Here is a 15,986-nt window from a genome sequence, read left to right on the forward strand (position 1 = left end):
TACAAGGCTCAAGTAAAAGGATACTAAAAGCAAACTTCTAGCAAGGTTGGTTAAAAAAAAAGAATGCACAAATAAACAATAGTAGAAGTGAGAAGGGGGGCTTAGAAACTCTTCCAACATTCAAAAGATAAATTTATGCTAAAGTTTTTTAAAATTAGATTAAAATTGATAGTTTTAGAAAATATGATTTCCTGCAGAAGTTCTTCCTATCTCAAAAATAAATTGAATATCTGAATAGTAGTTCCATAACTACTAATGTAGTAACCATGATATAAATGGTTAGTAAATTTAAACCATTCATTAAGCATAATATAAATGGTTAGTAAATTAAAATCTTTGTTGGTGATCCCTGGGTGGCGCAGCGGTTTGGTGCCTGCCTTTGGCCCAGGGCCCGATCCTGGAGACCTGGGATCGAATCCCACGTCGGGTTCCCGGTGCATGGAGCCTGCTTCTCCCTCTGCCTGTGTCTCTGCCTCTCTCTCTCTCTCTCTGTGACTATCATAAATAAATAAAAATTAAAAAAAAAACTTTATGCAGAGATACCTGGGTGGCTCAGTGGTTTAGCGCCTGCCTTTGGCTCAGGGCATGATCCTGGTATTCTGAGATCAAGTCTCGCATTGAGCTCCTTGTGAGGAGCCTGCTTTCCCTCTGCCTATGTCTCTGCCTCTTCTCTGTGTCTCTCATGAATAAATAATCTTTATTTAAAAGATAAAAAAATAAAGAAAATAAAATCTTTGTGCAAAGCAAGCTTCAAACCCAGAGTTCTATCAGTGAATGACCTTACAATTCCAGTAGTATACAAATTATACAAGTGAATAGAAAAAGATCTGGGCAGCCCCGGTGGCTCAGCGGTTTGGCGCCACCTTCCGCCCAGGGTGTGATCTTGGAGGCGTGGGATCGAGTCCCGCGTCGGGCTCCCGGGAATGGAGCCTGCTTATCGCTCTGCCTGTGTCTGTGCGCCTCTCTCTCTCTCTATCTCTCTGTCTGTCTCTCTCTCTCTCTCTTTGTGTGTCTCCCATTAATGAATAAAGAAATAATTAAAAAAAAAAGTCAACTTCTAACTTTTTAAAAATAAAGGCAGCCCGGGTGGCTCAGCGGTTTAGCGCTGCCTTCAGTCCAGGGCGTGATCCTGGAGACTCAGGATCGGGTCCCACTTTGGGCTACCTGCATGGAGCCTTCTTCTCCCTCCACCTGTGTCTCTGCCTCTCTCTCTCTCTCTCTCTCTCATGAATAAATAAATAAAGTCTTAAAAAAAATAAGAAGTAAAAAAAATAAAGCTAGTATAACCTTGCTATCAGTATAACCTCAGACAATAGATGACCTGTCATGACCTTAGTGAAAATCCTAAATAAGTTCAGTTAGAAAATGGAACCTGACAGTATGCAAAGGAGATAATACATCATTACCAGGATGAGTTTATCTCACAAATCCAGGTTTCGTTTAATATTAAAAATAAACTGTGTTTGATTAAATTCAACAATTTGAATTTTAAAACCTCTTAATAAATAAAAAGGGCCATTCTAACCAGATAAAGGTTACAGGCCAAATACAGCAGCTAACATTATTCTTAATTTGATATATTGAAAGCATTCTCATTAATCTCAGAAAGAAGAAGGTAGCATAAAGGAGAAAAGATCTAAGTGAATCTTTGGGTGAGAAAGACAACCCTGGAACTCTACAACACTGTACAGCCCAATCTAAGTAAATGATCATACTTCTTGATTATAGGACTCAATATTTTTAAAAATAATTTTTTCCCAAAATGATTTGTAAATTCAATGCAATTCCAGCCAAAATCCAAATGAAATAAGTGTGTGTTTGTGTACGTGTAAATTGTCAAACTATGTAATTTATATGTAAGAGCCATAAATATACTTATGAAGAAGAACAAGGTGGAAAGATTTGCCTTACAGGTTACCTTATTAAAAAGCTATCATAACTAAGCCTTTTGGCTCCCTGAACAGCATCATGGTGGTTGGAAAAAGCAAGAACCTTACAAAAGATGGCCAGAAGGGAGTAAAAAAGAAAGGGTCGATCCATTTTCTAAGAAAGATTGGTATGATGTGAAAGCACCAGCTATGTTCAGTATTAGAAATATTCTAAATATACTAGCTATAAGAACTCAAGGATCCAAACTTGCATCTAATGGCCTTGAGGGTAGTGTTTTTGAACTAAGCTTTTCTGCAGGTAGAATGATGATGTTGCATTTAGAAAATCCAAGCTGCTACTGAGGATGTTCAGGACAAAAACTGCCTGACTAATCTTAAACTGTCATAAATGTGCTCCGTGGCCAAAAAATGGCAGACCCTGATTGAAGCTCATGTTGTTGTCAAGACTACTGTTGGTTATTTGCTTTACCTATTTTGTGTTGGTTTTACTAAAAATCACAACAGTCAGATTTAGAAGACCTCTTAGGTTCAGCACCAACAGATCTGCTAAATTTGGAAAAAGATGACGGAAATCATGACCCAAGAGGTGTAGACAAATGACTTGAATTAATCACTAAATCAATTTCAAGCAGCATATGGAAAAAGACAAAGAAAAGGCTTGCCAATCTATTTATCCACTCCATGATGTCTTTGTTAGAAAAGTAAAAATGATGAAGAAGCCCAAGTGTGAATTGGAAAAGCTCATGGAGCTTCATGGTGAGGGTAGTAGTTCTGGAAAAGCTGCTGGGGATGAGACTGGTACTAAAGTTGAATAAGCTGATGGATATGAACCACCAGTCTAAAAAACTGATTTAAAATTCAGACATCTAATAGTGACAAACAAAAAAACCTTGTAATATCTAAAAATAAAAGGTATAATAATTAAGGCACTGTGTTGCTGGTTCAGGGATAGAAAAAAATGACGAATAGAATAGAACTGGATACCTAAACAGAACCACACTTATGTGGAAAATTGATTTGTGACAGGCTTTTATTGTAGATCAGTGAAAGAAAAAGCAGACTTAAAAAAAAGCATTGAAACAATTGAAAAACATGACATTTAAACCCCTCCTTCCTACCATGCACTAGAATAAAGTCCAAATAAATCAATGACTGGAATGAGAAGGACAAAGGATAAAACTTCTTGAAAACTATTACAGAAAAATATTTTCTGGCTTTGAAGTCCAAAAGGATTTCTTAAAGAAGATCTAGAAAGTATAAATCAGGAAGCAAAGATGACAGCCAAAAGTCTTGAAGTCCAAAGTTGGAGGACTCATACTTCCCAATTTGAAACCTATTGCAAAACTACAGTATCAAGACACTATGGTCATGGCATGAAGATAGATCTATAGGTCAATGGAATAAAATGGAAAATCTATATATAAACCCTTCCTTTAAGGCCAATTGATTTCCCACAAGGGTGCCAAGATAATTCAATGGAGAAAAAAATAATGTCTTCAACAAATGGTTCTGGGACAACTGAATATCCACATGTGAAAGAATGAAATTAGACTCTTACCGGAACCCTACACAAAAGTTGACTAAAAATGGATCATAGACCTAAGTGTAAAAAAGCTATAAAACCACTAGAAGGGAACACCTGGGTGGCTCAGCAGTTGAGTAGAGTCTGCCTTTGGCCCAGGGAGTGATCCTGGAGTTCCGGGATCGAGTCCCATATCAGGCTCCCTGCATGGAGCCTGCTTCTCCCTTTGCCTATGTCTCTGCCTCTCTCTCTCTCTATGTCTCTCATGAATAGATAAATAAAATCTTAAAAACAACAACAACAACAACAACACTAGAAGAACACATAGTAGTAAATCTTAGTGAATTTGGGTTAGGCAGTGGTCTCTGAGATACAATCCCTAAAAGACAAGTGATAAAATAAATTTGAAAAATTGCACTTCATCAAAATTAAAAACTTGTAGAGAAAACTATGCCATCAAGAAAGTAAAAGAGATCTCATACAATGGGAGAATATATTGATTGAGGGTGATAAAGATAAGCCCTCCAACAGAACAAGAGATGCAAATACTGGCAGTCAAGAAAGCAGGCCCTGTAATATTAAGGCGTGAAAGTAGGGCACCAACAGTATCTGCTACAAAGTCCCAGACTCTCCTCAGTAGAATTAGGCAGGCCCAGGGCACCTGGGTTGTTAGGCATCCACCTTCAGTTTAGGTCATAATCTCTGTATCCTGGGATTGAGCCTCTGTATCAGGCTTTCTGCTCAGCAGGGAGCCTATTTCTCCCTCTCCCTCTACCTTCTGCTCCACCTGCTTGTGCTCTCTCTCTCTCTGTCAAGTTAAGTAAATAAAATCTTTTTTAAAAAAAGGAGAAGAGGGACATCTGGGTGGCTCAGCGGTTGAGCATCTAACTGCCTTTGATTCGGGGCTTGATCCCGGAGTCCCAGGATGGAGTCCCACAATGGGCTCCCTGCATGGAGCCTGCTTCTCCCTCTGCCTATGTCTCTGCCTCTCCCTCTGTGTCTCTCATGAATAAATGAATAAAATCTTAAAAAATAATAAAATAAAAAAGGAAAAGAATTAGGTTGTCCCGGGTCTTAGCTTGAGCTTCCCCCAGAAGTATACATAAGCTGAGGCAAAAGACTCATGAGCTGTTACTTTATTAGGGCAAGCAGTTCCAAGATACAAGGGCAGAAAAGGAGAAGCAAAGCAGAGGAGAGAGAACCAGTATGAAAATGCATTGTGGATTTTGGGCCATTATTAAATGCCATTGATTGCTTGATCTCTTGGGATAGTTCTTACGAAGCCTTGAAAACCCCTTGGACTTTTGCACTCGAAGACCCAAAAAGCACCTGAATACAATTTTTTTAAATAAATTTATTTTTTATTGTTCAATTTGCCAACATACAGAATAACACCCAGTGCTCATCCTGTCAAGTGCCCCCCTCAGTGCCCGTCACCCATTCACCCCCACCCCCCGCCCTCCTCCCCTTCCACCACCCCTAGTTCGTTTCCCAGAGTTAGGAGTCTTTATGTTATGTCTCCCTTTCTGATATTTCCCACACATTTCTTCTCCCTTCCCTTATATTCCCTTTCACTATTATTTATATTCCCCAAATGAATGAGACCATATAATGTTTGTCCTTCTCTGATTGACTTACTTCACTCAGCATAATACCCTCCAGTTCCATCCATGTTGAAGCAAATGGTGGGTATTTGTCATTTCTAATGGCTGAGTAATATTCCATTGTATACATAAACCACATCGTCTTTATCCATTCATCTTTCGTTGGACACCGAGGCTCCTTCCACAGTTTGGCTATTGTGGCCATTGCTGCTATAAACATCGGGGTGCAGGTGTCCCGGCATTTCATTGCATCTGTATCTGGGGTAAATCCCCAACAGTGCAATTGCTGGGTCGTAGGGCAGGTCTATTTTTTTTTTTTTTTTTTTTTTGGCAGGTCTATTTTTAACTCTTTGAGGAACCTCCACACAGTTTTCCAGAGTGGCTGCACCAGTTCACATTCCCACCAACAGTGTAAGAGGGTTCCCTTTTCTCCGCATCCTCTCCAACATTTGTGGTTTCCTGCCTTGTTAATTTTCCCCATTCTCACTGGTGTGAGGTGGTATCTCATTGTGGTTTTGATTTGTATTTCCCTGATGGTAAGTGATGCAGAGCATTTTCTCATGTGCATCTTGGCCATGTCTATGTCTTCCTCTGTGAGATTTCTCTTCATGTCTTTTTCCCATTTCATGATTGGATTGTTTGTTTCTTTGGTGTTGAGTTTAATAAGTTCTTTATAGATATTGGAAACTAGCCCTTTATCTGATACATCATTTGCAAATATCTCCTCCCATTCTGTAGGTTGTCTTTTAGTTTTGTTGACTGTATCCTTTGCTGTGCAAAAGCTTCTTATCTTGATGAAGTCCCAATAGTTCATCTTTGCTTTTGTTTCTTTTGCCTTCGTGGATGTATCTTGCAAGAAGTTACTGTGGCTGAGTTCAAAAAGGATGAAAGATCTAAATGTGAGAAAAGATTCCATCAAAATCCTAGAGGAGAACACAGGCAACACCCTTTTTGAATACAATTTTTAAATGACTGATTGCTTTTCCCCCACAGGTCGTTAGTTGATATCTGTAAATTAAGACTCTTCTACACCTCATACCTCAGGCTCCCTTTAATCAACATCCAAAACATAATTGATGGTAATGGATAGCAGGGATAATTGAAATCCAAAGAATAATAGCTACCATTTAGTAAGTACAAGGCAGTTTTATATAATGTCTAATCCTCACAAAGTAGCTTTTGTTATACTGATTTTATTAATGTCCAAGCTGAAATTCAGCTAATTTAAGGAACTCGGCCAACATCACAAAACTAATAAGTAGCAGACCAGGTTTTGGAACCATATCTTCTTTTTTTTTCTTTTTTAAATCTCAAAACAATGCTCTTTCTATTACACCAGGGTGCCTCTTAGAAGAAAGGATTGAGATTCCTAAATCTCTTCTTAGCCAATACTTTTTAAACATGTTATTTATTTTTTAAGTAGGCCATATAAACACATGGTTTAAGATTCAAGAAATAGAAAAGGATATAAAGTGAAAACTATTTTTTCCCTGCCCATAAGTTACCCAGTTCCTCTTTTCAGGGGCAACTAATGTTACAAGAGCTTTGTGCATCTTCTCCAAAATATTTATGCATAAATATAATTGTTTACCCTTTTAACAAAAAGAGGTTATCTACCAAATGTATACTGTTGCTAGATATCTTAGAGTATTAAAAAAACAAATGGCTATAAGATTTTAGGCTTTGTGTGTAGAAGAATATGGAAAAAGCACTTTTCCAAGATGGAAGTTTCTGATGAATTCTGTTCAAACTATAATTTATTATCATTTGGCATGTCTGTTACCCTTGCTCAACATAGTTTTTGTTTACCATATCTTTTTCAGTGAAGAGCCAGATAGTAAATATTTTAGGCTCTGATCTCTGTCATGACCACTCAACTCTGCTGTTATAGCATAAGAACAGTCATTGACAGTATGTAAACAAATGGACAAATGGGTGGGTTCTTTTTTTAAATATTTTATTTATTTATTCATGACAGACACACACACAGAGAGAGAGAGAGAGAGAGAGGCAGAGGGAGAAGCAGGCTCCATGCAGGGAGCCCGATGTGGGACCCGATCCCAGGTCTCCAGGATCACGCCCTGGCCCTGGCCCGAAGGCAGGCGCTAAACCATTGAGCCACCTAGGGATCCCCAATGGGTGGATTCTAATAAAACCTTATTCACAAAAACATGTGACAGGCCAGATTTAACCTGTAGGTCAGTTTGCTGTCTAGGGGGGAACTTTTTATTTTTTATTGTTTTTAAAGATTTTATTTATTTATTCATGAGAGACAGAAAAAGAGAGAGAGAGAGAGAGAGGCAGAGACACAGGCAGAGGGAGAAGCAGGCTCCATCAGGGACCCTGGCGTGGGACTGGATCCCGGGTCTCCAGGATCATGCCCTGGGCCAAAGGCAGCACTAAACCGCTGAGCCACCCGGGGCTGCCCCTAGGGGAAACTTTTAAACTAGAAAAATATAGCACACCAGCATCATTTGGGTATACCAGAATGATTAAATAAACCCCTGATTTGTACTGTTTGTCAATTTCTATAGTGTAAATACTCCTAAAAAATGGCTGAGTTCAATCTACCAACTGTTTAGCAATAGGATTGCAAAATTTCTAAATATTTAAGAATTGGTTCTCATGATCTGATGAGAGGCAGTTACAGCGCAGCACTACATGCAAAACCTCACACCTGTAGAATAGCAAAAATCAACAACATAAGAATCAACAGGCTGTTGGTGAGGATGTGGAAAAAGGGGAACTCTCTTGCACTGTTGGTAGGAATGCAAATTGTTGCAGCCACTCTGGAAAACAGTATGGGGGTTCCTCAAAAAGTTGAAAATAGAACTACCCTGTGATCCAGCAATTGTGCTACTAGGTATTTACCCACAGGATACAAAAATACTAAATCAAAGGGATTCATAGTAGCATCATCGATATTTATAGTAGCATCATCTACAATAGCCAAATTATGAAACTTGCCCAAGTGTCCATTGAATGATGAATAGATAAAAAAGATAGGGGTGTGTGTGTGTATATATATATATATACATATATACATATATATATATATACACATGTGTATACACACACACATATATAATGGAATATTATTCAGCCATAAAAAATAATGAAATCTTGCCATTTGCAACGAAATGAATAGAGCTAAAGAGTACAATTCTAAGTAAAATAAGTCACTCAGAGAAATACAAATACCGCATAATTTACTCACATGTGGAATTTAAGAAACAAAAAATAGGGGAATGAGCATAGGGGGAAAAAAGAATGAGAGACCAAGAAACAGGCTCTTAACTATAGAGAACAAACTGATGGTTATCAGAGGGGAGGTGGGTCAGGGATGAGTGAAATAGGTGAAATAGGTGATGGAGATTAAAAAGTACACTTATCATAAAGAGTACTAAGTAATGTATAGAATTGTTGGATCACTCTATTGCATACCTGAAACTAAGAATATAACACTGTGTATTAACTATGTTGGAATTAAAAATTAATAAAAGATAAGTATACTATTCGTATACTTTTTCCATTCACATGTTCTTTATCCATTCATCAATCAGTGGACACTTAGGCTGCTACCATAATTTGGCTGTTGTAAATAATACTGCAATAAATATAGGGGTGCATGTATTCCTTTGAATTAGTATTTTTGTATGCTTTGGGTAAATACTCAAAGTAGCGTGATTACTGGATTGTGGGGTAGTTTCCATTTTTAATTTTTAAGGAACCTCCATACTGTTTTCCAGAGTGGCTGCACCAGTTTATATTCCCACCAACAGTGCAAGAGGGTTCCTTTTTCTCTACATCCTTGCCAACATCTGTTTCCTGTGTTTTTTATTTTAGCCATTCTGACATGTGTGAGGTTATATCTCATTGTAGTTTTGATTTGCATCTTCCCTGATGATGAGTGATGTTGAGCATCTTTTCATATACCTGTTGGCCATCTGGATGTCTTCCTTGGAAAAATGTCTGTTCTTCTACACATTTTTATTCTGGATTATATATTTTTTATCTTTTGTTTTGGTGTGGAATTCTATCAGTTCTTTATATATTTGAATACTAACCCTTTATCAGATATGTCATTTGTAGATATCTTCTCCCATTCAGTAGGTTGCCTTTTAGTTTTGTTGGTTGTTTTCTTTGCTGTGCAGAAGCTTTTTATTTTGATGTAGTCCCAATGGTTTATTTTTGCTTTTATTTCCCTTTCCTCAGGAGACATATCTAAAACATAGTTAATACTGGGATGCCTGGGTGGCTTAGTGGTTGAGCTTATGCCTTTGGCTCAGGTCATGATTCCAGGGTCCTGGGATCAAGTCCCACATTGGGGTTCCTGCAGGGAGCCTGCTTCTCCTGCTGCCTAGGTCTTTGTTTCTCTCTGTGTGTCTCTCATGAATAAATAAATAAAATCTTTTTAAAAATTTACAAATTTCAAAATTGAAAATAAAATATAGTTACTACAACTGATGTCAGAAAAATTGCCCGTGTGCTCTTCTAGGATACTTATGATTTTAGGTCTCACATTTAGGCCCTTAATCCACTTTGAGTTTATTTTCATGTATGGTGTAGGAAAGTGATCCAGTTTCATTCTTTTGCATGTTGCTGTCCAGATTTCCCAGCACCATTTGTTGAAGAGACTATCTTTTTCCCATTGCATATTCTTGCCTCCTTTGTTGAAGATTAGTTGACCATATAAATGTGGGTTTATTTTTGGGCTTTCTGTTCTGTCCTATTGATCTATGTGTCTGTTTAGTGCAGTGCCATATTGTTTTGATTACTGTAGCTTTGTAATATAACTTTGAAGTCTGGAATGTGATACCTCTAGTTTTGTTTTTCTTTTTCAAGATTGCTTTGGCTATTTGGGTCTTTTGTGGTTCCATACACATTTTAGGATTGTTTGTTCTAGTTCTGTGAAAAATGTTAGTATTTTGACAGGATTGCATTAAATGTGTAGATTTCTTAGGGTACTGTGGACATTTTAATAATATTTGTTCTTCAGATCCATAAGCATGGAACATCTTTGTGTCAAACTTCAGTTTATTTCATCAGTGTTTTATAGTTTTCAGAGCACAGGTCTTTTACCGTTTGATTAGGTTTATTCCTAGGTATTTTATTATTTTCGGTGCAATTGTAAATGGGATTGATTCCTTAATTTCTCTTTCTGCTGCTCCATTATTGGTGTGTAGAAGAGTAACAGATATCTGTACTTTGTTTTTTTTTTATCTTGCCACTTTACTGAATTCACTTACCAATTTTAGCAGGTTTTTGGTGGAGTCTTGGGTTTTCTGTATAGAATATCAGGTCATTTGCAAATAATGAAAGCCTTACTTTTTCCTTACCAATTCAGATGCCTTTTATTTCTTTTTGTGGTCTGATTGCTGTAGTAGGATTTCCAGTATTATGTTGAATAAAAGTGGGGAGAGTGAACATCCTTGTCTTGTTCCTGACCTTAGTGGAAGAGCTCTCAGTTTTTCCCCATTGAGAATGATATTAGCTCTGGATTTTTCATATATGGGCTTTATTGTGTTGAGGTATGTTCCCTCTAAACCTACTTTGTTGAGGGTTTTTAATCATGAATGATGTTGTACTTTGTCAGAAGCTTTTTCTGCATCTTTTGAAATGATCTTATGGTTTTTATCCTTTGCCTTATTGATGTAATATATCACATTATTGATTTGCAAATATTGAACCACTCTTGCATCCCAGGAATTAATCCCAATTGAATATGGTGAATGAGTTTCTAAGTGTATTGTTGAATTTGTTTTGCCAGTATTTTGTCGAGGATTTTTGCATCTATGTTCATCAGTGGTATCAATATCAGCCTATAATTCTCTCTCTCTCTCTCTCTCTCTCTCTCTCTTTCTCTCTCTCTCTCTCTTTTTTTTTTTTTTTTTTTGGTGTGCCTTTATCTGGTTTTTGGATTGGGGTAATCCTGGCCTCATAGAATGAATTTGGAAGTTTTCCTTCCTTTTCTGTTTTTTGGAAAAGTTGGAGAAAAATAAATTTCAACTCTTCTTCAAATGTTTGATAGAATTCACCTGTGTAACTTGTTGGGCATTTTTTGGTTACTGATTCAATTTCATTGGGGGTAATCAGTCTTTTCAAATTTTCTGTTTCTTCCTGATCTGTTTTGGGAGGTTATATATTTCTAGGAATTTGCTCATTTTTTCTTGGTTGTCCATTTTGTTGGCATATGATTTTTTGTAATATTCTCCTATAATTGTATTTCTGTGATGCTGCTTGTTATTTTTTCTCTTTTGTTTCTGATTCTGTTTGAGTGCTTTCTCTCTCTCTCTCTCTCTTTTTTAAAAAAGATTTTATTTATTTATTTACCTGAGAGAGAGAGCAAGAGCACATGAATGGGGGGAGGAGGAGAAGAGGGACAAGTGGATTCCATGCTAAGTGCAGAGCCCAATGTAGCCCCATGACCCAAAGATCATAACCAAGAGTTGGATGCTTAACTGACTGAACCACCCAGGTGCTCCACTCTCTCTCTTTTTTTGCTGAATCTGAGTAGAGGTTTATCAATTTTGGTGACCCTTTCAAAGAACTAACTCCTGGTTTTATTAATCTGTTCTATTATTTTTTTAGTTTCTAAATCACTTATTTCTGCTGTAATCTTTTGTTTCCTTCCTTTTGCCTGGGTTTGAGTTGTGCTTGTTCTTTTTCTAGTTCATTTAGGTGTAAGTTTAGGTTGTTTATGTGAGATTTTTCTTGCTTCTTGAGGTAGGCCTCTATTGCTATAAACTTCCCTCTTAGAACCATTTTTGCTGTATCCCTAAGATTTTGGACTGTTGTATTTTTCTTTGGTTTCCATGTAATTTTTTACTTCCCCTTTGATTTTGTGGTTGATCCATTCATTGTTTAGTAGCATGTTATTTAACCTACATGTATTTGTAGTCTTTCCAGGTTTTTTTCCCTTGTGGTTGGTTTCTGGTTTTATAGTTTTTGGTCAGAAAAGATGCATGGTATGACTTTGACTTTTTTTTAATTTGTTGAGGCTTCTTTTGTGGCTTATTATGTTTTTTTTTCTGCTGTTTTAGGATGGAATCCTCTGGATATGTCTGTTAAATCCATTGGTCCAGTGTGTCATTCAAAGCCACTGTTTCCTTGTTGATTTTCTATTTGGATGATCTGCCCGTTGATGTAAGTGCGTGTTAAAGTCCCCTACTATTATTGTATTTTTTTTTATGTTTGCTATTAACAGTTTTTTTTTATGTTTGCTATTTATTTTATGTTTGCTATTAACAATTTTATGTATTTGGGTATTCCCATGTTGGGTGTATAAATATTTATAATTGGTATATCTGCTTGTTGAATTGTTGTCTGTATTATCATATAGTGTCCTTCTTTGTTTATTGTTACAGTATTTGTTTTAAGGTCTAGTTTGTCTGATACAAATATTGCTACACTAGCTTTCTTTTGACCTACATTTGTGTGATAAATGTTTCTCTATCCTCTCACTTTCACCTGCATGTGTCTTTAGGTCTGAAGTGAGTCTCTTGTAGGTGGTATGCAGATGGGTCTTGTTTTTTTTAATCCATTCCATCACCTTATGTCTTTTGATTAGAGCATTTAGTACTTATATTTAAAATAATTGTTGATAGATATGTATTTATTGCCATTTTATTATTTACTGCCATTGTTTTGTGTTTGTTTTTGTGGATATTCTCTGCTCCTTTATTCTCTTGCTCTCTTCTCACACCATAAGTTGGCTTTCTTTAGTGATACACTTTATTTTTTGTGTGTCTGTTACTGGCTTTTGATTTGTGGTTAGGTTTGTATATAACATCTACATTAGGTTTGTATATAACATCTACATATAGCAGTCTACGAAGTTGATGGTTGCTTAAGTTTAAACCCATTCTTTACTCCTCCCTTCCTCATATTTACGTATATGGTATCATACTTCATTTTATTTTGTGAGTCCCTTAACTGATTTTTATAGATATATAGATATCCTTATTTTTACAACTTTTTTGTTTTGTACTTTTTAAAATTATGGTCTTTCCTTTCTACTCATAGAGTCCTCTTTAACATTTCCTGTAGGGCTGGTTTAGTGGTCATGAGCTCTTTTAACTTTTGTTTGCCTGGGAAGCTATCTTTCCTTCTATTCTGAATGATAGCCTTGCTGGATAGAATATTCTTTGCTGCAGATTTTTTCCTTTTAAGCACTTTGAATATATCATGCCTCTCCTTTCTGGACTGCAGTTTCTCTTGAAAAATCTGCTGATAGCTTTATGGGGTTTCCCTTTTATGCAACTGTTTTGATGCTTATAAAATTCTTTATCACTGCATTTCAACTATGTGTCTCCATTTGGTCCTTTTGGGTTGATTTTGTTGGGGGATCTCTGTGCCTCCCAGATCTGAATTTCTGTTTCCTTCCCCCAAATTTGGGAATTTTTCAGCTATTATTTCTTCAAATAAACTTTCTAATCCCTTTTCTATCTCTTCCTCTCCTGGGGTCCCTCTAATGCTAATGTTATTACACTTGATGGAGTCACTGAGTTCCCTAAGCCTCTTCTATTTTTGCATATTTTTTTTCTTTCAACTGCTTAGCTTGTTTACTTTCCATTATTCTAGGTTGCTGATTCATTCTTCTGCTTCTTCCAGTTTGCTGTTTATTCCATGTAGTGTATTTTGAATTTCAGTTATTGTGTTCTTCATCTGTTTGGTTCTTTTTTCTCTGTGTGTTAAGGATTTCATTGATGTCCCTTACTCTTTTCTCAAGTCCAGTGAGAATTACTTTAAATTCTCTATCAGACATATGACTAATCTCTTTTTCACGTAGGTCTCTTTCTGTGATTTTGTCCTGTTTTTTCATTTGGGACATATTCCTCTGGATCCTCATTTTGCCTAACTCTCTGTCTGTTCCTATGTGTTAGAAAGTCAGCTATGTCTCTGTTCCTGAAAGTAGTGGATGGGGCCACATTTTTTTTTAAAGATTTTATTTATTTACTCATGAGAGACAGAGAGAGAGAGAGAGAGAGAGAGAGGCAGAGACACAGGTAGAGGAGAAGCAGGCTCCATGCAAGAAGCCTGACATGGGACTCGATCCAGGGTCTCCAGGATCACGCCCTGAACTGAAGGCAGCGCTAAACCACTGAGCCACCTAGGCTGCCCTGGTGGGCCACATTTTTAACAAGGTGGCCCTCGTCTTCTTTCACAGAAGACATGCAGTTGCTGTGGAAAACTGACCACTTGAGCTCCTTTGCAAAGCATGTGCAGGCAAGGCTTCAGTGCCTGCAAGGTGTGCGTATCTGTCCTCTTCCATGGGGATGCATAGTCACTGTGGAGACTGGGCCAGCTGGGGCAGATCTGCAAAGCACACCTGGGCAGGGGCTACAGTTTTAACAAGGTATGCACACCTTCTGTGGGTGATGACTACCTTTCGCAGCCAGGACTGAGTCCCTGAAAATCACACAATGGGAAGATATAGTCTTGGCAAGGTTTGCACAGATCTTCTAGGGGAGGGGACTTGCAACACCAGAAGTGAGGCAAGCCCAGCTGGAGGGGGTGGGGCATGTATAAACAAATTAGGTAGTGAATGCTGGTTCCCACAGGTGGCTGTGTGCTTATGCTGGGTTGTGGAAGACAGAAGTGGCACCTGCTAACTCCTTTGTTCTGGAGAAGTTCTTCACTTACTCTGAGATTAGTAACTATCCCTCCTATAAGCCCTATGCGTTTTTCAAACTGCTGATTCTAAGCTGTAACTCCTTGGGCTGTTTGTTGTGCTGTCTCTTAAGGGCAGGGATTTAACTTCCTATTGCCCCCTGGATTCTCCCAGAACTAAGCTAACTGGTTTTTTTTTTTTTTTTTAATTTTTATTTATTTATGATAGTCACAGAGAGAGAGAGAGGCAGAGACACAGGCAGAGGGAGAAGCAGGCTCCATGCACCGGGAGCCCGACGTGGGAATCAATCCAGGGTCTCCCGGATCGGGCCCTGGGCCAAAGGCAGGTGCCAAACCGCTGCGCCACCCAGGGATCCCAGCTAACTGGTTTTTAAAGCTCTAGACTTTAAGTCCCATTGACTGTAAAAACTTACAGAATTTGGCCCTTCTGATTTTCAAAGCCAAATGCTATGGGAATTCATCTTTGCTGTGCAGGCACCCTGGTGTGATAGTCTGTTTCTCATCCTTTTTCCCACTCAAGGCTCTCCCCTTCCCTCCCTCCAGTGGCCAGACCTGCAGGGTTTACCTCCCCACCAAGTCTCTACCCTTCCTACCCTCTCAGATGTGACCTCTTGTCTACATTTAATTGTGGAGTTTATTCTGCCATTTTGGGGTCATTTCCTGGGTTGTTTACACTGATGTGTTATCTCGTATTTGTATGACAAGGTGAGTTTAGGGTCATCCTACTTGGTCTTCTTCCATAGTTAGTTCCTTAGTTAGGTAAGATTTTTAAGTCATGAATTTATGTTGAATTTTATCAAATGCTTTTCTACATCTGTTGAGATATTTGTATGGTTTTTCACTTTAATCAGTTAATGTAGTAAATTACATTGTTTGCTTTCTTTTTCTTAGTGAAATCAACTTTGTACTTCTGAAATAAACTCAACTTAGTCATGTTAGATTTTCCTTTTTATTCTTGCTTTCTTTTATACTTACTTGATTTGACTTGTTACTATTTTGTTAAGGATTTATGCAGCTGTTTGTGAATGATATTGTCCTAGAATTGTCCTTCTTTTTACTCTTTTTATAATGTCTTCACTTACTGTCACACTAGCTCTGAAACATTTTGGAATTATTTATTTCTTGACCATTTTGATAGAACTTGCCTAGTAAGGGGCACCTGGGTGGCTCAGTGGTTGTCTGCCTTTGGCTCAGGTCATGATCCTGGGGTCCTGGGATCAAGTCCTGCATCTGCTTCTCCCTCTGCCTATGTCTCTGCCTCTCTTTCTGTCTCTCATGAATAAATAAATGATATCTGAAAAAAAAAAACAAAAACGAAACAACTTGCCTAGTAAGTCA

The 15,986-nt window shown here is 37.7% G+C and overlaps 1 protein-coding gene across 1 annotated transcript in view; it reads left to right on the forward strand.

Moving 5' to 3' along the window:
* Positions 1 to 12,319, forward strand: part of LOC112657586 (translation initiation factor IF-2-like) — a 39,284-nt gene extending 26,965 nt beyond the window's left edge. Inside the window, exon 4 of the mRNA XM_049112993.1 lies at positions 12,059 to 12,319. The gene's annotated coding sequence lies outside the window, so the exon portion shown is untranslated. The remainder of the gene's footprint in view (positions 1 to 12,058) is intronic.
* The last annotated feature ends 3,667 nt before the right edge of the window (positions 12,320 to 15,986 follow it).

This window comes from Canis lupus, chromosome 8, assembly GCF_003254725.2.
Source record: "Canis lupus dingo isolate Sandy chromosome 8, ASM325472v2, whole genome shotgun sequence".
Lineage (NCBI taxonomy): Eukaryota > Metazoa > Chordata > Mammalia > Carnivora > Canidae > Canis > Canis lupus.